A 24,719-nucleotide genomic window follows, 5' to 3' on the forward strand; every position below is an offset into this window, starting at 1 on the left:
TAAAATCGAGATAGAGCTTCAATATGCTAAAAGGATCAAATTTGTTGCGTTCTAATGCCAGAATTGGAACGAATCAAGAGCGGGTCGTGAGTTGGTCAAGCTACCCAGCCAAAGGTTGAAGAACACTGTACGTGTATTCGTATCAATCAATTCTTATCAAAATCGCCCACAGTTGATGTATTGGATTTCTTTGTAGTACAAGATGTGCCATTGTATTGGTAACAGAGAGAATTCCTAGGTGTCTATATATATATAAAGATATAAAAAAAAAAAAAAAAAAAAAGCATAACAAAACTCTCGAAGTTTTGTTCCATTGTCTCTTGTGAAATGCTAAATTAAATATAAAGGTCTTGGTTAGTTTCGATTATAGGAGACATAAATTTTATAGAGAGATTGCTTCTTGATTTTAAGGCATTTAGATAGCCTTACACGTAAGTTGAGTTTATCAAATAGAGTAACATCTTGTTACAAAGTGCATCAACTTAGTGATACGTATATTATATCTCCTTCATGAGATGCATAATGCTGGACAAATCAAGAATGCGTTATTATAGAAAACTAAATAAATACAAAAATGAAAAGTTAAAAAATGAAAAGGAAAAGAAGAGAGATTGATAAGAAAATAATAAAGCTCCAGCCCATCCCTTAAGTTCAGCCATATGCAGCCCGGTCCGACCACAAGCGCAGCCCAGCCCATTCCATCAGCCCATGACTCGAGCCGGTTGGACACTTGCCGTCGCTGCGCCTCCGCCGCCGCCTCCGCCTCCATCTCCGGCGCAGCTCCTCTCCCTCCGCCGGCATGTCTCTGCTACCGTTGATGGCTCCTCCGTTTGGGTTTCCCCCTCTCCAGCGACCATCGCTATCGCCGCCTCGCCTGTGATGGTCTCGATCTTGAACTGACTACGTTCGCTCCGCGATCCTTCAAGCACCATGCTCCAGCCTCCTCTCCTTCCGTCATCTGTCCCTCTCCATTATTGCTTTGGGCTTCCGCCTCGGGATTGCGCGTATCCGGCGTTGAGTTTCTGAGGGCGATCGCTTGAAGCCGTTTGTGGCCTTTGCTGACTCATTGATGACGCCCACAGCTGAATCAGTTCGTTTTGTATCCGGCTACATTCTTGGATATATGACTTCAGTTTATTCCTGCTTTGCCCTCGCTGTTTTCCGAGTTCCATTGCCGTTGATTGCGCTGTGGAGGAAGAATCGAGTTTGCAAGCAAGGTGTTCAATGAAATGACAAAGCTGGACTCTGTTTCGGTGGACTCTCTCTATCTCTCTCTAAGGCTCGACTCAACTAGACAAAAGAAATAATTAACCTTGAGAGTTTGCACGAAAGGATCCGAATTGGAGATGGTGAAGCAGACATGGTGGCCTCAGGGAAGGTACTTGGGATCAACCGCTGGGCAAGCTCTCGCCATAGCCGCCATATCACCTTGAACTTGAACTTGGGGCTCTCCATCTCCTTCAACCCCAGAATCTGCAATCAGCACAAGAGCAATTCAGGATCCGAAAGGAAGTGACAAACCCGACCGGTGCAGGGAAAGAGAAAGAGAGAGACCTCTTTGAAACGTCGTTTGGTGTTTATGATTCTTTTACTCCTCACTGCATTCTTTCTTTCCACTTCTCACCCTCAGGGTTAGGCTTTGATTCATTGTCCATATCCCGCCCATCTTAAAACGAGTGATGCAATCTCATGCTTTGGATTAAAATTTCATTTTTCATCGCATGGATGACGAACACGACGTGATCCCATTGGACAGTACTTCTCATCGATGATGAAAAGTGATGAACGACTGATGACCACGACCATGACTGGCAGCAATAGACGGCGGCAGCATTGGCGATCGGCGACGCCCACTATTGGCAACCAACAGCCAAGAGAAAGAGGCGACCGATAGAGTTGTTCTTTTGATAGTTTTGTGGTTATGAGCTACGGTTAACACACAAATGGAATCTATCAATTAAATCAAATTTTAAGCACGCTTGCTCATAACATGTTTGCATCTTTTCAAAATAAGAATATGCTTATTATTGTGAATAAATTCATGACCGATGAGAACGTCGTTGGTCTCTGGACAGTCGTGCTAGCGTTTTCGTTAAAGAAGATGAGCGAACATCAAGAAGAGATGAAGCTGCCATCTCTATCCCAGATATAGATGGAGGAGCCGACGATGAGACTTTTGTTTTTGGGCTTCCTTTCCGTCTTTTCTTATTTTCCTTTTCCTTTTTTGGCCTCTCCTCCTAAATTTCTTTGCTTTTCAATGGAATTATTTTCTTGTCTTCATTTATGGGACAACCATTTCGAAGCTGGAGTTGCCCTGCTGCACGCGCTGCGGATTATAATTAATTCTCATGTTTTTTCTTATCTGTTTTTTGAGTTGATGATACGAAAAACTCCAAGTTAATATATTTATGAAAATTTATCTTCAATTAACATTTTGACCACAAAAAATTTCAAACCGATGCACCTGACTCATCATTAGTTTCCATTGAGTGTGTGAACTCTTAAAATATAGCTTAATATGATGACTCGCTTAAGGAATGATGCACATTGGCACTCCAATTTAAAAATGGATTAATTTTTTTAATCTTTAAGTGGTTTTTATTATTTATTTTTTACCTTTCATCCTTTTCCATGCTCAACCGTCGTCCACGCCGTACAATGCCATTGTTGCTGCCTGCCTGTTAATGCTATGAGGCCATCACTGTGCCGTTGTTGCGACCATCTCTCTCACTATCCCCAACCTCCGCTTGAGGTTGCTGCCTTGGGTCTGAGGTCTCGCAACCGTGAATCTAAGGTCGCGACCTCTAATTCAAGGTTACGAGACTTGAATTCTGAGATTTACGCCACTGTTGGCCACAGAGAGAGACGATCGCTTGGGTGGTTGGTGAAGGGTGGTCATGTTGGCTTAGCTGTTAAAAGGTTGGCTGTGGTGAAGGTGGTGGCAGCGTGATAATTGGTTGTGGGGTGTGGTCATGGTTGCGGTTGCAATGGTGGATGTTGACACAGAAAGAGAGAGAGAGAGAGAGAGAGAGATGGATTCCACCGTGGTTTTATTGCCAGTTGATAAAAAAATTTCCTAGTAAGCACCACGGTAACATAGTTTACTGTGTTTTAACAAAGTTAGGTGTACATTAATAATTTCAGTCAGTAAACAGAAGCCTCACATTGTGCACAAATTTGAAAAATTGAGGTGATCATTTGAACAAAAAAAATATTTGAATACATTATTGAAAAACTATCAAAGATTCAGTCTGTCAATATTCATTATCTCTCTTTATGAGCCACAACAAAATAACTTCATCGAAAAAGGTCCTTTTACAAATGCAATTAATCTCAATTACTGAATCTTATGAGACTCATGAAATGGGTAATACACTCTTAGTTCATGTGCATTGAGAGCAACCAAGTATTGCTCTTGCAAAGTTGATATGCAAAATGATGAGATGAAGTTTTATGAAGTGTCGAACCTAACCACTTTTTTGACGGCCTAATTACATCATATGCTTCGTTACTTACAATAACATTCTTGATATAGCTAGCACCACTCTAAAGAGTATCTTTCTTTTCTTAGCCAGACTGAAAAATATGTGGATAGCATTTTTAATTATCCACGTCATACTTCCATGTTGTTTACTTGAATTAAACTTTTCTATGCGCAGTCACTTGGGCATCCATAGCGTTGCTCGACATCCACTTCAGTTGAAAATGATCGAATTTGATATCATAAAGATTTGGTTAGAAATTTTGTAAAAATTGAGGAATTTGATTAAAAAAAATTAAAAATATTTAATTTAAAAAAAGTAAAAATATAAGGACGAAAAATAGATTTTTGAATATTTTATTTACATACTTTTCAGTATTTCTATCCTTCGTAGGACCGGCCTATGCCTAATGAAGAGTAACGCCGTGCCCTTTCCACGTGCTTAAAAGGTGGGATATAGCATGAGATCATAACAAAGCCTCGTAAACGCGTTTGGTGCAGAGAGCGACTTGTGCAATTGAAGTCATCCTCGTGCAAAATGGAATTTATTCCTACGTGCTTCCAATAATTAAAACGTGATTTTGAAGGATATTTTTATTCCATTGAAAATGTTAGAATATTTAAATAATAAATCACATATTCATCTAATAACTTAAACTTTTAAAACATTGATAATAGTTCAACAAAATCTCACATGATATCAGAGTGAGAGGTTCTTAGTTCAAATCTTCCAAGTCTCTATTTGCCTCACCAATTGCATATTTTTACGCTTTTACTAAGGTCAAAATCTAGTCTATATGTGAAGGGAAGTGTTAGAATATTTAAATAATAAACCACGCACTAGTCTAACAATCGACAATGATTCGGTAAAATCTCACATCAAATAAAACAAATGCATGTGTTAGGATACTTAAGTATTAAATCATGCTTATATTTAATAACTTATAATTTTATAACAATTAGCAGTGATCTCATGAAATTTCATGACTTTTTTTAAAGATATAGTGTTTAATGATTAATTAAAGAAGATTATTTAAAAAAGAAAGCTTAAATAATTCAAACGTTTGTACCTTGAAAAGAGATGGTTTTGCTTATGAATAAAAGGACACGATCATATATTATAGAAATCAAAAGATGAATGGCATGTCCACATCAGCCTCATTGCATGGGAGACTATTACAAAGCAGTTTCGAGTCGGAGCGGGACGAACTCAAACTGTCTTATGTAATCAAATACTATTTGATGAAAATACGTACCACTTTCAGACTTCCTGCCTTTTATTTCATTAAAAAGTTGTAAATTAAATGAAAGACAATGAGAGATTAAAGAAGCCCTCGAAGAAAAAAAAAACCGATTGATTGACCCATTTAATGCAATCTCTGGAGGGCAGATTAGACACTTAAAAACTTGTTGGACCCAACTCGGCGTTATCGTGGCCCAGTTAAGAGGATGGTTTGTTCTATCTACCTCGTTAAAAATTAATTAGTCTTTCCCCCTTGATTTTACTCATACATTATCTCCATACATTTTGCACACGGCGCAGTGATCCTCGCATACGCATGTGATAATAACCATAATGGTCGACATTGTTAATTGACGAAATAAAAAAATTAGACACATCATAAAATCAATGCGGATAAAGTACAAGTTAGCGGCCATTCGATAGAGAAGTCTGGCAATTTTCGGTATATGCATCCTGAGAAGAGACAGCTCACGTCCGTGCTTTATTTGCATGCATCTCCATTATTCGCACCTACAGACTGCCAACAAGAAGATCTCTCACGTCGCAGCGAAACTCACACAAGTCTCTTTCTTCTGGGAACTCGTCAGCTTGTGGAGTCATAGTTGCACCGTAAGGGCTGAGGAAACGGAGAAAATATTAGGTGCCCAATTGACAGACACATCAGTTTTATACCATTCCATTTAATAGTTGATATGTCTCATTTTTGGGCCAATCCGTCAGAGACTCTTACATTCCCTCCTCTCTCTTCAATTAATCGACTTTCTCTCTCCTCTTTCTTCTGCCTTTTATGGGAAAAAAAGAAAAGAAAACCTACTCTTATTTTTTCAAAAGGCTCTCACGCTTCCACAGACCCACCGTCTCCGGCACGCCGCTTCGTCTCCTCCATCTCTGCTCGCTTCTTCTCCGACCTGCAACGTCACCGCATCCTGTCCAACTCCTCCCGCGCCCTTTGCGTCGGTGCCCGCATCAGCCAAGAGCACGAGGCCCTTTGCGACATCGGCAAACCATGCTACTGCCTCCGCCTCCACCTCTGCTGACCCTAGTTGACCTCGAATCAATAGACTTGAGGTCGAGTTGAGCTCTAGATCACAATTTTAGGGCTCACTCAAGCTTAGATCCAAAATCCGAGACTTAAGTTTGCTAGCTAAGCTTGAGCAAGACGATAGAGGATTGAGGGCCCGTTTGGTTCGGTTTTAGAGAAATGCCCTTAGGAGAATGCAAATATCTTTGAGATAAATGGGTTTTCCAAATGCTAAACTATTTGGTAAACTATAATTGAAAAGTGTTTTAGGGAAATGCAAGACTGTTTGGTAAATATATATTTAAAAAGCTCTTAGTGTGACCAAATTAAATTTTTTAGTTTTAGTATTTTTAAAATTGCAAAAAAAAAAACAATGACTATATAATATTTTACATTTCATGTTGAGAGTAAAGTAAAAGATATATATTAGTAAATTAATTTAAAATTTATATTAAAAGAATTTGATTATAGATTGGATGCAAAGCTCAACTTTTGGCCTAAGGTTCTTTTAGGTTTGTTTTTAACTTTGAATAATTTTTTTTTAATTATTGTAGTATTAATCATCTTCGATAATTAATGATCATTCTAGTATATTGATAAAAGTTGGGTTATTGATTGTCAAAAGATAAAAATGACCAAAAAAAAAAAAAGGTGAACCCAACATTTGCAAAGGTTTTTATTATTTTAAAAAAAAAAAATAAAATCCAATGAAACTCCATCGCCGATCAACGACGGTTGGGATGTGGGGAAGATGATCGTTTTTTTTTTATAAAAAAAAAGTCAACATATGAATAGTAGATGTGGACTTACATTTCAAAAGCCAGCATTTGGCCAAGGACACCTCCAAATACTTAACCAAACACCTAAATTTTTTTCCAAGGGACTTTTGGGGCTAAAAGCCTCTTAGGAATGCTAAACCAAATGGGGCTTGAGACGACGGTGAGGTGGTGGACTAAGACGACAATGATGTGGTGGTGGAAGGATTTGCAATAGTCTAAGCTGAGGTCATCAACCCAGGTGGAGTGAGAGAAGGAAGAAGAAGAAGAAAAAAAGAAAAAAAGGGAAAATGAAGTAAAAAATTAATTGAAGAGAGGGGATGCAAAGTGTGTGACAGAAGAGAGAGGACAGAGAGTGTCGATTAAATGAAGAGAGAGGGGGAATGCAAGGCTCCTTAATGGGTAGGCCCAAAAATGACACGTGCCAACCATTAAATGGATTAGTATGAAATTGATATGACTGTCACTTGCACATCTAATATTTTTTAAAGAAAACGAACCACCACCAGCCCCATGGCCCCTCTCTCTCTCATGGCATGCATTTGCAGTTTCAGGCCGTCCAATGACAGTCGAATCATAGTTTTAGTCTTGTTCCAATTTCCGTCCCTCGCAACTTATTAGGTTGATCTGTGACTAATCGATGAATATATATACTTTCCTATAAACTTTGCAATATGCATGTATACATTTTGAGAGGTAGTGTGAACTAACTATTGGACACAAATTGCGTAACCCCAAGATCTCCATAACTAGAACAAGAATATGCATAATTAAGTAGAAAGATTAATGCACCTGTTTTGAGATCCATTATTCTTGAAGTGGAAGCGGAAACATAATGTTCCACGCGCAAATCATTCTCCTCTATTGCCCTCCGTATCACTGGCTCGATGAGGCGGCCCCCTCACATATAGCGTTAGGTAAACGCTTCTTAGGTGAGGATACATGTGAGAATTAGGGTTAGAAGAGAAACTTGAGCACTATTTATAGAGTTTCCAGCCAATCCCCCTTATTACGGGCTAGGCTCAACTCGGCCCACACTAGCTAGCCCATATTAGACTAATTAAGAAACCTTCTATCTCACCTTAGATCAATCATGTTTTACGGTAGCCATAAAAACAGTAAATTACAATATTAATTAATGTAGTCCACATTATGACAACTCTTATATTCTCCCACTTAGACTATATTAATTGAAATCGTACCTTATGTGCGCACATTGATCCAGAGATAATTCTTAATAGTCAATCCTATCCCATAACTGCATATATACACATAGAGCATTCCATGGTCACGAATGCTCTTAACTTTATTGACATGGATTAATATGATAGTGTGTCAAATGGATAACATCTCTCATAGAGAGATCTCATTTGTCTGTCACCATTCTCTTACCTTAGGTGTCACAAAAACTTGTGCCACTAGAGAATGCTTTATGGTTCCAATGAACCCACATATGTCTTGTCCTTATGGTTAACCTTTCTTTATGTATCACAAGACATATGCACAAGGCTAATAACCGAATGCCTGGATGCCCTTAGCCTTCACTCAAGGTTTATACAATCCCTTGAGACTTTATCAATATGTATTCAACATAATAACAATACATTCAAAAATATTTTATTAAATGCAAAAGTTGATACATATCAAACCGTTACAAAGTGTAACGAACACAGATGAAACCTTTATCAGAGTAAAGCTAAAATAGCTCCCACTAAACAATAGCATATCATGATGCTCCTAGGCCCATGCTAACGATATGTCACTCAAATACACACGGGCGTAGGCCTTTAGTTAGTGGATCTGCAATAAATATATTATATTAAAACATCACTTTTCTATACCGTTTGCTTTTGGTTAAAAATTTTGACCACCATATATTTAGACCCCTTGAGATCTCTATAGTAAATAAATAATATTACAAATTTGTTATCTCAATACAACCGTATGGGTCTGTCCATAAAATTAAAACGATTAACTTCTTCATGAGGTTCTGGAGCCTAAAAGAATGTTACTAACACTGCTTACATAGTAGAAGATGACATAGAGCTTTATTTACTGCACTTACTGCTAACATAAATATGTATTCCATTATTGATTGCATGTCATCAAAACAGCCAGCAAAGTTTACATCTAAATACCTTACTAACTGCAAGAATTGAATATGTCTGTAAATTAGCATATAATCTCTTGTCTTCTCTAAGTACCTTAAAACCTTCTTGACAGCAACCCAGTGATCATATCCTGGATTTAACCAAAATCTGCCTAGAAGTCCCGTCACAAAGACAACATTTAGTCTAGTGCAAATTCGAGCATACATTATACTTTTAAGTGCACTGACACAAGGTACTATCTTTAATTAGATTTTCACAATATCTAAATAAGGACAATGTGATAGATTTAGTCAATCACCCTTAACAATAGAAGCAATTCTTGGCTTGCAATAATGTATATTGAATATTTCCAATATACAATCAGCAAATGTCCTCCGAGAAAATCTAATATAATATGGCAAAAATAATCCTTGCCGACCTCAATACAAATGATATAAGATGTCTCAAGGTCACAACTTGTAAGCAAAATCATGTACATAGAGTATGAGAAAAATAAATTTCTTCCCACTAACCTTGACGTATATTGAATTACTTTGTTCCCAATTGAACAAAATAATAACACTATGAAACTTTAATAATATTATCTGGAAACTTGCTTAAAACTATGAATAAGACTTTTCAGTCTATACACAAGTTTACTTGAAACATCTGTTGTAAAATCCTCCAATTGCAAAATATAGATTTTGTATCTATTTGGCGTAACTCCATATCAAAATAAATTATTAATACCACATTCACTCTAAAAGAATCTTTAAAAATAGTAGAAATAAATAATTATTTCTTCACTATAAACTATCCACCTCTCTTTTAGAGTGAAAACTTTAGCTATAAGTTTAGTTTTAAACTTCACAATTTTCCTTTGAAATCCTTTTAATTTTGTACGTTAATTTACAACTAATGAACTTGTGATCTATAGGTAAGTAAGTTAGTTTCCAAACACTATGATGTTTCATAGATTGTATATCGTTTTTTATGACATCTAATCACATACTTAATTGAGAATAAGAAACGATATTTATAAATATGTCATTACATCAACCATATAGTGGATATTGTAATCACGCTATCACAAATAGACTATATAGTCTGATGGAATAATTGATCGTCTTTCCCTAATAAATCTCCTTAATAAAGGTGCAACCACTTCATTCTACACTTGAGAGGTTTAAGAAATTTTATTATAAACTATATCAAGAATAGTATCTTGAACCTCAACAAGTTTAGTCTATGGTACAAGAGATTCCATAATTATCTGTATAGGTAAAGACAAAAATACAGTAACATTCATCATACTATTATCTTTAATAGTCTGAGAGCAGATATCCTCTACAATTACGTCAATCTTTAGAAACTTTAGAGTATGTGATTCCATAATTCTTGCACATTCTTTAGGGTCATAAAATCAATACTCCTTTAACAATCTAGATAAGATACAAAATAATTCCGAGTGAATTTGAATTGCAACATACTTAAAATTGGATTAAAGAATCTCACTTCTGCATGACACCTCTAAATTTAATATGATTCAAGTAATCCATGTCCAGTCTATAACTCAAAAGAAATTTATGAAACAACTTTGATAAGAGACACATTTTGCATGTGAAAAAGTTGCTTTTATAATATCAGCCCACAAAAGATCAGATAAATTAGTCTTACTAATCATACTCATCACCATGTTCAATAAAGTGCATTTATGCCTTTCGGCCAAATATTTTTGTCAGGATTTTCAGGTATAGTAATTAAATTACCACCTCAGAATCTAATAAATATTTGACAAATGATCATTTAAGCTATTTCGCATTGTCATACTTGCCAAAATACTCACGGCCATTGTTAAGCCTAACAACTTTTAAGACTAATTGTAATTATTTTATTCTTTATCTCGGTCATTTTCCTTAAATAGAAAACTTTTGAAAACAACCTTTTAACCATATATGAGATGTATATGTCATTAGGACTTAAACACAATTTTTGCAGATATGTCATAATTTCAATATCTGACAAGACATAATTTCAACCAACTAAAGCTTCCATCATCTTATAGCAGTGCAGTCCGCAGGCAAACCTCTTTTCAAGTGTTTCAGAATGGAACGCTTCATGAACAATAAGCAAATTCAATTGTTCTTTTCTCAAGCAACAAATCATATGTCTACAACTTAAAATTTGAAGCAGTAAAAACCTTAATAATAATGAAGTTATTAATTACAGAAAATGTGATTGAAAACCAAGCAATATATATAATTAGCATCATGTGAGTACCGTGTAACTTGACGTACAAGTACACATCCAGAGAGTTACACGCATAATCATATAATCACATTTGGGCATAATACATGACATGCAGTTGTACACTCCCCACATGATAGCGGTTATGAGAATATATTTCAATTCTTCGTGAATTCATCACCCGTGGGCATATGAATCACTAGAACTAGTCACTCCTCCACCACACTATCATGTATTCCTCCATGAACTAATACACAATCACCTCCATTGGAAGTATGACTATGCATTAAATCAGGAGACATTTCAATCATCATACGAGACCGAAATTTCTCAAACCCAATCAAGCGTGCCACTTTGGCGATCACTACTTAATTGAATCATTGAAATTCTCTCATACTAGGGATATAAACTTTACTCCTCACATACACCATATACATGTAAATTTAACTTTAGTGATAGGGGCAGCATATCACCAAAATCACATATCATGCTAATTACATTGCTTTATTCATTAATAAAAATTAATCATATATATACAGCGAACCTGAAAAATAGATTCCAATAAGATCATTGATCACAGTAACACAAGAAACTTCTCATAATAGAGAATAAAACATCTCTTATGCACCCCGATTACATATTACCATAACAACATAAAAAGAATGCTGATCTAAAATATCTCTCACAAATTAACATCAATAGTAATACAGGGTACACCAAATTGACAAGCTTGACAGCTGATCCATTATCACTCATGAGTTCATAAGGCAAAAAATAACTCAAAGGCCAACAACTGATTTATTAGCCAATTTTTAACAAATTATCATTGTAATCAACCAGTGGCCTATTAATTGAGTCAAACTAGAGAATCAAATATCTAAAATTTGAAAGTAGATATTATTGCTCTGCATAAATATTTTCATACTCCTTAATCATAAAAATATTAACTTGATAGACATTAACAAGTGATCAGATGAGTTCATGTACAATATGTAGCAGATATGTTACATGCATTACCCAGTATAAGCAGTTTGATCAGTATATGTTAATCAGTTTGATCAGATGACTTAATTGACATGCATTACCCACATACAGCAGATATGTTAATCAGTATAAGCAGTTTGATCATGAGTTCTTAAGACGTCCATCATTCAAAGATTACCAGCGTGTCAAGGAGTATGCTAGAGCAACAAAAGTTTCATAACCTTTACTGTTTCTCATCAACTCAATACATAGCTCAATTATTATTCCATAATGATTGTATCTCATTAAGCCAGCTTCAGTTCACAATAAAGTTTAATTTTTATTAATGAATCACACAATTATAATGTTTATGTGATAACATACCTGTAATCCAACATTTATATTTCCAAAATCACAGAAAATATAAGAAAAATATGCAAAAATACACTAAAAATACACGTATTTAGGGTTCCGTATGTATTTTCACATCCATAAAATCATCAAACATGTAAAATAAATTCACCACAAGATAGAGGACGGCCATACGAATCCAACGCCGCCAGCCACGCGCCGAATGGAGGCTTCACGCGCCCACACGCGCCGCCTGAGTGCGCGGCGCGTGGAGTGCACGCGTGAGCCGCGCCCTGCGCGTGGGAGCGCGTGAGGGCACGTGACCGCGCGTGGGGCGCATCTCCGATGCCCTGGCAGCGCGTGGGGGCGCATGTGGCCTCCCCTGGCGACACGCCACCGACCGTCTTGCTCGTCTTGTTGAGCCCAGTCCGAATTTGTGATTTTATTTTATTTTTATTGAACAAAAATCACGAAAATCACAAATTAGGGCAAAATCTTATGTGTTCGAGTTCCAGGGTTATGGTTGCTCTGATATCACATGTTGGACGCAAATTACGCAACCCCAAGATCTCCATAACTAGAATAAGAATACATATAATTGAGTATAAAAATTAACGCACCTATTTTGGGATCCATCGAACATAAAGCGGAAGTAGAAAAGGGATTACCCACTCATCAAGGGGATCCACTGTTCTTGAAGCGGAAGCGGAAACACAATATTCCATGCGCAAGTCCTTCTCCTCTATTGCCCTCCGTATCACTGACTCAATGAGGCGCCCCCTCCCTCACGTTTGGCGTTAGGTAAACGCTCCTTAGGTAATGATATATGTGAGAATTAGGGTTAGAGGAGAGACTTTAGCACTATTTATAGAGTTTCCAGCCAGTCCCCCTTATTACGGGCCATGCTTAACTCGGCCCACACTAACCAGCCCATATTAGACTAATTAAGAAACCTTCTATCTAACAAGATCTCTTCCCATCGTTTCCCATGTATCCTCAGCTTTCTAATTTTTTAAAGCATGCCAAATGCTTGTCTCTAATGCAAGGCCAATATAAAGATTCGCTTATAATCAAACGTGGTTTTGGAGCCTCATGGAGCCTTTTTTAAAGTCAAATCTAGGAGGACCGCAACAAGACTAGTTTACTATACACGAATGCCAGGTAATTTTACTTTTGCAAAAGAAATTGATGTATTAAGTGATGCGGTAGAGCATAGGCAATCCTTTAAAATAAGTTGATCGCATTTGACAGCTGATAAATGTCAGTTTACCCTATCAATGTATTGAGCAGGGTGCAACTAAATTTTTAATGCAAATAAATGCAAGATATTTTATGTTTTAGAATGTCTATACAATTACATAGAGTATAGATCGATTAGACCAATATTCGTACATTAAAAATATTCGACAAAATTTAGTGTATTGTAAAACGAGGACTCTTATTGAGTTTCAAAACATGGTCCATTTGTTTAAATACTAATTACATTTTATTAATGAAATTGCCTTTCTTTTTAGTATTTTAGTTTTTTTTTTTTTTTTGGGGGGCGGGGGGGAGGGGGAGAACTACTATAACTATTCATAGAAACATTGATACATCAACTGTTTTGACAACTATTGTTATAAGTTTGTCCATCGACCGCCCAAAGTCATGTGGGAACGCAAAATGAGTGAGAGGACAAAATAGAAGATCACACTCGGGATTTCATTCGTCCTTAAAATAATGTTTTTGAGATTTTTGAAAAGAAGAAAATAATTCAAAGTGACTGTATATGTAAATGGATATGTGGCGTGACAATTTTTTTTGGACGACTGATCTTAAGATAGAGCTGACATTTCAAATAATATAATATAATCATTTTAAAAGTGAGGCAAAAGGAATATATTGTAAACATAAAAATATTGTAGTAGTAGTAAATGGTAAAAAGACTTAGTAAGAATTTTCTTGGACATTACTCTTACAAATCAAAGTCTTGTTTGTTTAAAATTTAGTTTAAATAAAAAGTATATTTTCCTTTCCTTACCAAACCTTGAAATATTATCCAAATTTCAAAGGAACATATATGTGGATTTATCTGTGAAAGTGATGTATTGTGAAAGTTTTGTGTGACTGCAAATTGAAAAATTAAAATGAGACCATTGCAAAATTTAAACCAAATGGAAAATGAAAAAAAAAAAAATCATCCGGACACGTATAAATTTAATAGTGACAAAGCTAAATTTTAACGAAAAAGAAAATAGCAAGGGGCTGGAAGATAAAAGCCGGATAATTTGAAAAATACAGGATCCTCATGTGTAGACTAGAGGGAACAGAAAATAGGGAGGGCCCATTAAATTTTCTTTACTTGACACTAATTAAAGTCGAAAATACTACAGTGAGGCCCCGCATTTCACCTCTCTCCGCCCTCTCATTCTCTCTTCTCTGTTACTATCTCTCTCGGCGCTTTTCCTGCAGTCTCTCTCCCAACCGAGAATAAAAGAAGGAAAAAAGATCCAGAACATCTCGGGAGTTTCTAGAACTGAAGATGAGCCCACATGAATAGGATCCATCCGAGAAAGAAGATGAAGGAGGGTAATAGAGAGAGCTGCTTTGTCAGATAAATCTTGAAAAATGGCCCCATTAGCGAGATCAAAACCAAGAAGGGATAAAGAGGGAGAGGGCTTGGCTTGGTAATCAACAAATCTGGTAGGACTTTAGCTAATGGAGAGGGAGTGATGGTGGCCGAAAACAAAGAAAACAATGCAAACTTGAAAGAGCTCAAAAAATGGAGCAGGAGAGAAAGAGGGTTGATGCTCGGCCCAAATCAGTAGCGGTCTCACATGCAAGCTCCATCCACTGGTGTATCCCCAAATCTACAGTCACTACACCTGTGCAAAGTCTTATCTCCATCCGTTGGCTGATCCTCCCCTTCTCTTCGCATATTTGTTTTTTTTTGCTTTTTTGTTCTTTTGATTGTGAGGATATTATGTTTGCGATTGATTGCTTCCGTTGTGCGGCCAAATAGGATTTAGGTTTAGTGCTCAGCTTTTAGTTTTTTGAAGTTTTTTGTTTCCTTTTTAATCAGCGACAAATAAGAGAGTATACACCCAATTTCTATGTACTTGGATGGTATGCAACTAGGAGCAATACAAAAGAATCCAATATGCACCTTCACAAATCTGTGTGTTCTGATTGTGTAGTCCTTTGGTTGGTCGTGATCTTTACCTTATATATCCATCCTTGTGTTCATTGTTTTGTTCAATCCATTTGAGTCTTTGAGTTTGACGTAGATAGTGTCTTTCTTTGTATTTGCTTCGGCATTTTAGTTAAACAATGTCAGAACGTTATTGTCAAAAAATAAATCCATTGACGGTTCGATTATGAATTTTTAGACTTCAACTTCTTTAGTAATGGTGGGTAGTATATTTTTGCGTTATCACAAATGGTGGATATCTCGTGTGAATTGTCTTTTTTTATTTTTTCAATGTGGTGCAACTCTTGTCCAAGTCGGTAGACAAAGATCCTTTAGGAGCTATGTATATACTATCAAGTACAATGGTTAAATGCTCTCCATAGTCGAACTTAAATCTCTATTATTTATTGTTTGTTGGATGTTTAGATCACAGAATAATCATAATTGTATGCATTTACACTAGAGACTTTCGAGTGCCAATTTATAATGCTAGCATATTTTATTTAACAATTGATAAATATCATTAAAAGCCTTGTGTACATTCTTGTCAATCCTTCCATTAATCATGTCTAGAAGAAGGCTCTCCCTATTACTATCTACAAAAGTGGTAAGTGACATTTTATGTCATTTTCTATAATTTTGTTGATTATCTTGTTATCAACGTGGGAATTCTATTCTCATTCCTCACTAAGGTAACGTTTGTCAGTCCCTATTCCAACCATGTGAGTATTTTGATGCATTGGCTAAATGAAATGTTGGCCCTCTTCTTGGTATCTAGAGTTTTGGGAGTAGGTAGTCAGGACTCCATGATATTAAGCTCTTTCATTAAAAATTAACATTTTAGCTCTAGGAAAGTTTTTATGCCATGGCCTACAGACCATTTTGTGGAACACTTATTCTGTCTTTTCGTGGCAGACTATCTTATAACATTTGTTGCTACTTTCAATGTTTACTAAAATTTCTAGTTGATTGATTTCTTGCAATTAATAACACTGAGATGATTTTTCTTTTATATTGGATGGCTAGTTACACAACGAGAGCTATGTTCCATAGAGGGGATTCCATGGCTTATATTCATCCATACTAACTACACCATTGAGTTATAATATTGTATGTTCTCATGCATGTGAATTTGTTTACTTATTCTCGACTAGGATAATTGATTCTCTCTTTCTTCTTGAAAACGGTAGAAGCATAAAGAATGTGAGTTGCTCATGTTGCTCATCTGAAGTCATCTGATGGGGGTACAGTGGCAACTCAGTGTTAGGCCTCATGATCTTCCATACTCTCTAGGGAGTCCCAGTCCCTAATATCAAACTTAATCCGCACACATCATACAACAACCCCTCTCCCTTTTAAAAAAATAAAGCAAAAATTATAAGGCAAAGAAAGAAGAGAAGGCCTCTCTATGGATAAGAGTACAGATAAACATAATAAATAACTATGATCGGTATTGGTTGGACATCTCATTTAGGTTTGTTAGTGGCATCACGCTCGAAAGTAGGTTTTCATGAAGAAATGAAAAGGACCTCGAAGTATATTTAATTTCTATTATGATACCACCAATTCATACATACTGATATCATAAAGGTTATATTTAAATACAAAAAAAAAAAAAAAATACAAGTGGAATAAAATAGGATGATCATATAGATTAATAACTTTCGTGCTAAGTTTATTTAGTAGCTTTAGAATTACATTGTAATTTTTATTTCTTTTAGCTAATAATAGTTTTCCATTTAGTTTACTTCATCCCTTCAATGATGTTTAAAGGTTTGTGAATTTTAGTTGGTATTTGAATAATGAACAAGAGATGTGATGGATAAAAATAGGTTATACGAATATACACAAAAGAGAAATGTGTCTTTTCCTATTTATAATAATAAAAATGATCTCAATAGGCCCAAACATTTAGATCAACCATATACATAAATGGGGATAGCTTCATATCGAGTTATACTTTCGAGCAACATCTTGTTCAGTTTACCTTTTCAAGAGGATCATGTTGTTCAATATAAAGCTATTCCCATCTACATAAACGACTGATCTAAATCTCGGGGCATGTTGAGATCTTTCATTTGTAGTGTCATAAAAAGGAAAAGACACATTTATATTCTACTATATACTTGTAACCTATTTTTGTTCGTCACATCTACCTGAACACTTGAATAAATTACATAAATGATACACTTTTGTTAATGATGCATTTGCTAGCCCACTTTATAACAGTATGATCCATTTTCAGGAAATTAAATGTCTCTTTTAACCATTGAGATAAATGAAAAAATAAAAGAATATATCTCTTGTTCGTTACTCAAATAACAACTAGAATTAACAAACCTTTAAATATCATAGGAAGGAAGCCACTAAAGTAAATGCCAACCTTGATTTTTTGGTTGGAAAACTATTACTATCTACGAAAAATAGAAATTACAATCTTTTTGAAAGCTATTACTAAACATCTTATCTACGAAAAATAAACTTTTGGTACCAAATTAAACCTTTTGTCATTGTGCTTTTTGAAAGCTATTACCTAAACATTAGCACAAAAATCATTAATATATATGATTATCCTATTTTATTTCCACTGGTTTTTTTTTTTTTTTTTTGGTATTTACAACACAACCTTTATGAGATGACTAAACATGCATCGGTGGTACCACAAAAGAAATCAAATGTACTATGAGGTCCTTTTTATTTCTTCATAAAAACCCACTTTCAAGCATGATGCAATTAAGAATACTAAATGAGATGTCTAACCAATATCGATAGGAGCTATTTATTATGCTTGTAGGTACTCTTATTCACATAGAGGCTTTCTCTTCCTTTTACACCTTATAATTTTTGCTTTCTTTTTTTAAAAGGGAGAGGGATCATTGAATGCTGTGTAGATAATGTTTGACTGGGGACTGGGACTACCTTGAGAGTATGGAAGGTCAAGGCCTTACATTGAGTTGCCACTACACCCCCATCAAATGATTTAGATGAGCAACGTGATCAACTGACATCCTTTTTGCTTCTACTTTTTTCAAAAAAAGAAAGAGAAATCAATTATCCTAGTCGAGAATAAGTATAGAAACTCACATGCATGAGAACATTATCGACGAATACAAGCCATGGGATCTCATATATAGGATGCAGCGCTCTATGGTTGTGTGGTTAACCATCCAATATAAAGGAAAGATCATCTCTTCAATCAACTAAAAAATTCAATAAACATTGGAAGTAGCAGCAAATGTTATAAGATAGTTTGCCACGAAAAGGTGGAAGTAAATGTTTGCAAAAATGGTTAATAGGCCAAGGCATCAAAACTTTCCTAGAGCTAAAATATTTATTTCTAATGAAAGAACTGAATATCCTAGACTCTTGACTACCTGCTTTTGAAATACTAAATACCAAGAAGAGGGCCAACATTTCATCTAACCAATGCACTCGCATGACTGGAATGGAGAATGGCGAACATTACCTTAATGAGGGATGAGAATAGAATTCCCGTGTTGATGACAAGATAGTCAACAAAATTTCAGAAAATAACATAAAAAGTCATTACCACTTTTGTAGATAGTAACAGGGAGAGCCTTCTTCTAGGCGTGATTAATTGAAGGATTGATAAGGCTTTCAATGATATCCATCAACCGTTAAATGAAATATACTAGCATTATAAATTGGCACTCGGAAGTCACTAATATCAATGCATACAACCATCGTCATTTTGTGATCTAAACACCCAACAAACAATAAGTAATAGAGATTTAAATTCGTCCATGGAGAGCATATAACCATTTTCTTGATAATACATGACGCAACTCGTAAAAGAGTTTGTGCATCAACTTGGATAGAGGTTGCACCACATCAAAAAACTAAAACAGATGGTTCACACAAAATATCCACCGTTTGCGATAACACTGAAATGCAGTTCACACCATTACTAGAGAATTTGAAGTTCACAAATTCGGAATCAAACCGTTAGCAGATGTATTCTTTGGAAGTTTAACTCAAATGTTGAAACAAACCCATAAAATGACACTTGAAGTCGAAGGACTGATGGCTTGATCGACATAAACATGCCTGAAACATCCCTTTCCCAATTCTCTTTCTACTCTGTAAACTGGAGAATCATTTATTTGAACTTGAGAGAATCAAATTTTCAGTAGATATTTGGAAGTTGCAAGGTGAATCAGTGAACCGATCGCATTATACCTAAAAGCTTTAAAAATATCAATAACATATAATTCAATACGGTGATCCATGGAGTTGTGAAAATGGAGCAAAACAATTTGATGACAGAAACTGAATTTATGGAACTTGCATGGGGATTTTAGTTATCAACTTGGATTAAGTGTAAATTTCCCATTTTTCTCTTCGGCAGATACAATAGCAGAAGATGACCTGCCAAATCTTTGTCATGTTTGACCCATTTGCTCTGTTTAATTTTTCCAAATCAACTCAAGAACAAAAACGACACTGATTGCTCCTTGGGAAGGAATTTCTCAAACCAAAAAGGAAGAATGGCCCAAAATTTGCAAACTACTAAACATTGTGGTTGGAACTTTGGCTAACTGGCTTTGTCCTTGCTTCGTTGTCGGAACTTTGGCTCCCGCTCACTTTGGCATTGAGAAAAGCGGATCTTAACAGAAGGTAAAAAGAACTCTTGGCGCTGGTTGGGAGGTTGAGATGCCGCGGCTCGTCGACATGTAGGCTGCTTGTCGTTGAAGTTTGAACAGCAGCATCGTTGTTGAGGCAAAATAGGTGGAGCAACAGCAGCGTCACAATGGCAGCTCAGCAGCAGCTCGTCGTTGGGAGGTGGCACACGTGACAACGAGAGTCGGCAGCACCGTCAAACAGAGTAGCGGCGGTGTCAGCAACGACATCGTGGGTTGTGATAGCGGCATCGAGGGCGGCGAGCAGTGAGGATGTCGAGGGCAGTGAGCACCTTGGGGTCGTGGGGGCGTGGAGTCGAGGAAATGGAAAGAAAAGGGAAAGTAAAGAAGAAGATGAAGATTGAAGAAGAAATTAGGGTTTCTTTGTTTAGAGTCCTAGTTCTAGTTGAAACCAGGAACTGCCGATTCCCAAAAAAATGGAATCGGGAATTGGAACCTTCCTCCCTAGAACTAGGAACCGAACCTGATCCTCCGGTTCTGTTCTTTGGTTCCCTATTCTACCTAGGAACCGTGCCCACCTCTAGACCCTAGAATTGGACTAGATCGAACTAAGCTCAGCAGGGTTGGTCCCTAGTCCCAAAAAGTGGGGACCAACATTGTGCGGATTGATCTCTAGATTAAGGGTCCGTTCGTTTCACAGAAAATTGATCATTTCCGGAAAATATTTTTCCAGAAGTCATTTTCCAGGAAAATGACAATATTTTCTGGTGTTTGCTAAAACATGAAAATATTTCGGAAAATATTTTCTGATATTCGATAAGGAAAATATTTTTCGCTCAATAGATTGGCGAGAGCAAGCATCAAGCTCGAGGCTCGCTAGATTGACAAGCATGAGTTTGAGATTGATGAGCTTGAGGTTCACCTAGTCCGATGACTAGCCGAGAAAGAAGAATATGGGAAACAAAGAAAAGAAAAAGAAAAAAAGAAAAAAAAGAAAAAGAAAGGAAAAAGAGAGGAAAAAGGAAATTAAAAATAATTCAAATTAAAAAATAAAAAAAAAAAAAAATAATTCAAATAAAAAAGAAAAGAAGAAGAAGAAAGAGGAAGAGGAAGTGAGGATTTGTAGAGGTGTGGGATAAGAGAGATCAAGTGAGGAAAATGTTTTTCACTTTATAAGATTTTTTTCCTTTGATAGAAAACATTTTCCGCAAGGAATTCATTTTCCGGAAAACAAACGCCGGAAAATCCGGAAAACATTTTTCCGAAAATTATTTTCCGCGAAAATGAAACGAAGCCTAAGTGTTGGACCGGCTCAATTTGAATCATGCTCACTCCTACTCTCTACACTCTTCCAATTCTTGTTAGAGAATGAGTTGAAATTGGAAGAATATGAAGAGTTCCAAATTTCTTTGAAACCTCTACTCGACGGGGTGAACACCGACTTGAATGCTTTCACAGTGGATTGACGACTATCCATGATGAATGAAGACGAGATTCTCGCAGTCGAACGGCAAACTCTTTGATTGATTTCTCTAGTAAATTCAAGAGATAATGCTTTTAATGAATCGCATGATGCTGTAGATCCACTGGTGTCGAGGGAAAGGTGTTGAGGTCCTTGGATGATAGTGTGCAGTAATGAATGATGCTACAGATTGTGATGAAAATGAAGATGGGAGGAATTGAAGGCTAGCTTGAAGCGAGGGACAATGTGTTGGTATGCATTGCTAGGATTATCTTTTAATAATTTATGGCATACATTTTCAGTATGAAAAAGAGTTTACAGAAGTGGCTTTATACTCACACCATTAAATTAAGAATGATGGTATTATCATCCTAACATGGTCGATTATGTAAAATACCCTATAACTTACGTATACTATATTTTTCCTCTTTTTTTTTTTCTTGTTGTCGTTTCTCTTTGTGATAATCAAGATTCAAGATGATTTAGATTTATTCGATGGCTAGAGGTGGGAGAAACCCGCGATTGTAGAGGAATTGTCACGGGCTCATATGAGATTCTTTGAGCAAAAGAGGATAAATGTTGTGCACGAGCACAGGTGGCAAAATAAATTAATGGACTCATTTTTCACTCATTTTTATTATAATTTGGTGTATGATGAACCACCCAAGTTTTTAAGTGGATTGGAAAGGGTTTTATAAAACAAAGTCCCACTATAAGTGGGTCTAAATGGGTTTACCTCATAACCATAAATGAACTCATTTTAATTGGGTTGTGCACTTCTTTTTAGCTGCTGGGCCACATTGTGCATTGCAGCCCATGAGTATGCTACCCAGAGTAAATTGGCTCTGCACAAGTTAATATCATGTGGTCGATTTTGCCCCTTATACATACATCTTTTTGGCTGGTGTTAATTTTTTTAAGGGTTGGGGGAGGTGCATGCTTTTGCTTTTGTGAGATCTACTGATAATCATGGACCGGCTAAGGTGAGTTTGTTTGGATACGCTTAGAAACAAGTTGTGATATCTTATCTTTTCAAATTTGAAAACAAATTCCAACATGGAAGGGGAGGTGAGTTCAAATCCCCACCTTCTCGGGGGGATGGGGTGGGGACGCGTAAGTTTCGGGGAGTGGGTTTCGACTCCATCTCTGCAAGAGCGGGCAAAGTCGAGTGAGTGTAGAGTAGGAATAGAGTAGGACTGAAAAAAAAAATCTTCTGTCTTTAAAAAAAATAATAATAACCTTTTTTTGGATTTTTTTATTATGAGATCATTTTACTTAATTTGGTTTTTCTCATTTATTAGACCAAAAGTTCTAAGCCTATTATAACTTTGAACTTTTGGTCCGATAAATGAGAAAAACAAATTAAGTAAATGATCTCATAATAAAAAAATCCAAAAAAATTATTATTATTTTTTAAAGACAAAGATTTTTTTTTTTTCAGTCCTACTCTATTCCTACTCTACACTCACTCTCAAACTTTTGCCCGCTCTTGCGAGGCGTGGGAGTCGAAACCCACTCCTTAAACTTACGCGTCCCCACCCCATTCCCCTTGAGAGGTGGGGATTTGAACCCCTCACCTCCTTCCATGTTGGAGGCGTGAGTCACTGCGTTCATCCTTTTCTAGGGGCAGTTTAAAGACAAAAGATGACTCACACAAACAAATGCCAAGTTTTTCGAGTACTTTTTGCTGTTTTATTGAATATTATGACTCACACAAACAAATACCAGCATATGCTATTATCTACTCAGCAAAAACGTGCGAGGCGTAGAGTCACTGTTCATCTCTTTTCTCTCTAGCTGGTACACGCGCCTTGCCATTATATTGGGAAGAGACTCCCTTGATATGACAAAGGCTGCATTCCTTTGGAAGTGGGGTGTTGTTAGCTCACGCCACCTCGATACATCTCAAGTTTATGCTCGTTTTTGGAGACAAACCCAGCCCAGACCCGATCTACATCTTCACCGAGGGATTTCGCCTGGTATGGCCTCCTATTTCGGATTTCATGGGCTATGTGATTAGGTTTTCAGGTTCTGGTTTGCGCCATTGTACGCTTAGAAACAAGTTGTGATATCTTATCTTTTCAAATTTGAAAACAAAATATGACAAAAAAAGATTTAAAACAAAAAGAAATATCCTTGGTTGGTGAAATATTACGAGAAAAAATTATGTATATATTTATATGCTGGTATTTGTTTGCGTGAGTCATAATATTCAATAAAACAGCAAAAAGTACTCGAAAAACTTGGTATTTGTTTGCGTGAGTCATCTTCTGTCTTTAAAAAAAAAAAATAACCTTTTTTTTGCCTATCTAAAGAGGAAGGTGGGATTTTTTTATTATGAGATCATTTTACTTAATTTGGTTTTTCTCATTTATTTTGGTTTTTCTCATTTATCAAACCAAAAGTTCTAAGCCTATTATACTGTGTCAATTCAACCCCAACTTTTTAATTTGATCACATTAATCCTAAATATTTTGATAATTTTGACGAAAGTCATTGTCATGACAGTTTAGTCAGCATCAGTCATCTTAATTGGTACAGTTGATGAACACATGAACGATTTTTGCAATCTTTTAAAATTTTCTAATTTTTTTCCTTTTCTTTTCTTTCCTTTTTCTATTTTCTATTTTCGAGAATTTTGCATTTTCTTTTTTGCGTTTTTACTATATTTACTAACTTGTTTTAATTATGCTAATTACATTTTCATTTTCGTATGAAATTTTTATCCTAATAACATTTACATATGAGAAATCTAAAGGGGCTAAATGGGTGACACAGGTTTTCATATGTTGTATTAGATATAAATGTATTTTAGTAATATACGTCGGGTCAAATATAAGTCGGATTGAGTATGAAACACTAAATTTTGTATTAATAGGTCAAAACAGGTTGAATGAGTCAATTTGGATTAGATTGATACCCATCGACCCAAACCCAACATGACCAGTGACCGTAGAGGACCTCGTCCTTTTAAACACGATTCTTTAGCAAAGAGAAAGTATTGGGAACGAGTAATACCAATCATCCGGATGAATGAAGCAGAGAACGACAGCGTCAACAATCTTAAGGGACTTGAATTTAAGGTGGCAGGTGAGAGGTTGATACATCGGTATCGCAGAGATTAAAGCATTAGTTCTTTTGTTGTGAATATAACTAACAAGAAAATGGTTTAGGGTATCTATAGCGAAAGATGAGATATTGCTGTTAAATGGGATGGTCTGTTAAAATTGACGGATGTTGTATCGCCTCGTATAAGGAGAGTGGCCCATGCCATAAGGACAAAAGTTAACGTTAGGCCCAATAAGAAAATCTTAG

At 36.1% G+C, this 24,719-nt stretch overlaps 1 long non-coding RNA gene across 1 annotated transcript; it reads right to left on the bottom strand.

Annotated features, from left to right (window-relative positions):
• Positions 1–462: 462 nt before the first annotated feature.
• On the bottom strand, positions 463–2,087 carry LOC120293390. Its single transcript, XR_005551149.1, has 3 exons — positions 1,555–2,087; positions 1,313–1,473; positions 463–1,186 (listed from the first exon to the last, which is right to left on the bottom strand). It is a non-coding gene; the product is annotated as an uncharacterized LOC120293390 (long non-coding RNA).
• Between the last annotated feature and the right edge of the window lie 22,632 nt (positions 2,088–24,719).

This window comes from Eucalyptus grandis, chromosome 5 (assembly GCF_016545825.1).
Source record: "Eucalyptus grandis isolate ANBG69807.140 chromosome 5, ASM1654582v1, whole genome shotgun sequence".
Taxonomy (NCBI): Eukaryota; Viridiplantae; Streptophyta; class Magnoliopsida; order Myrtales; family Myrtaceae; genus Eucalyptus; species Eucalyptus grandis.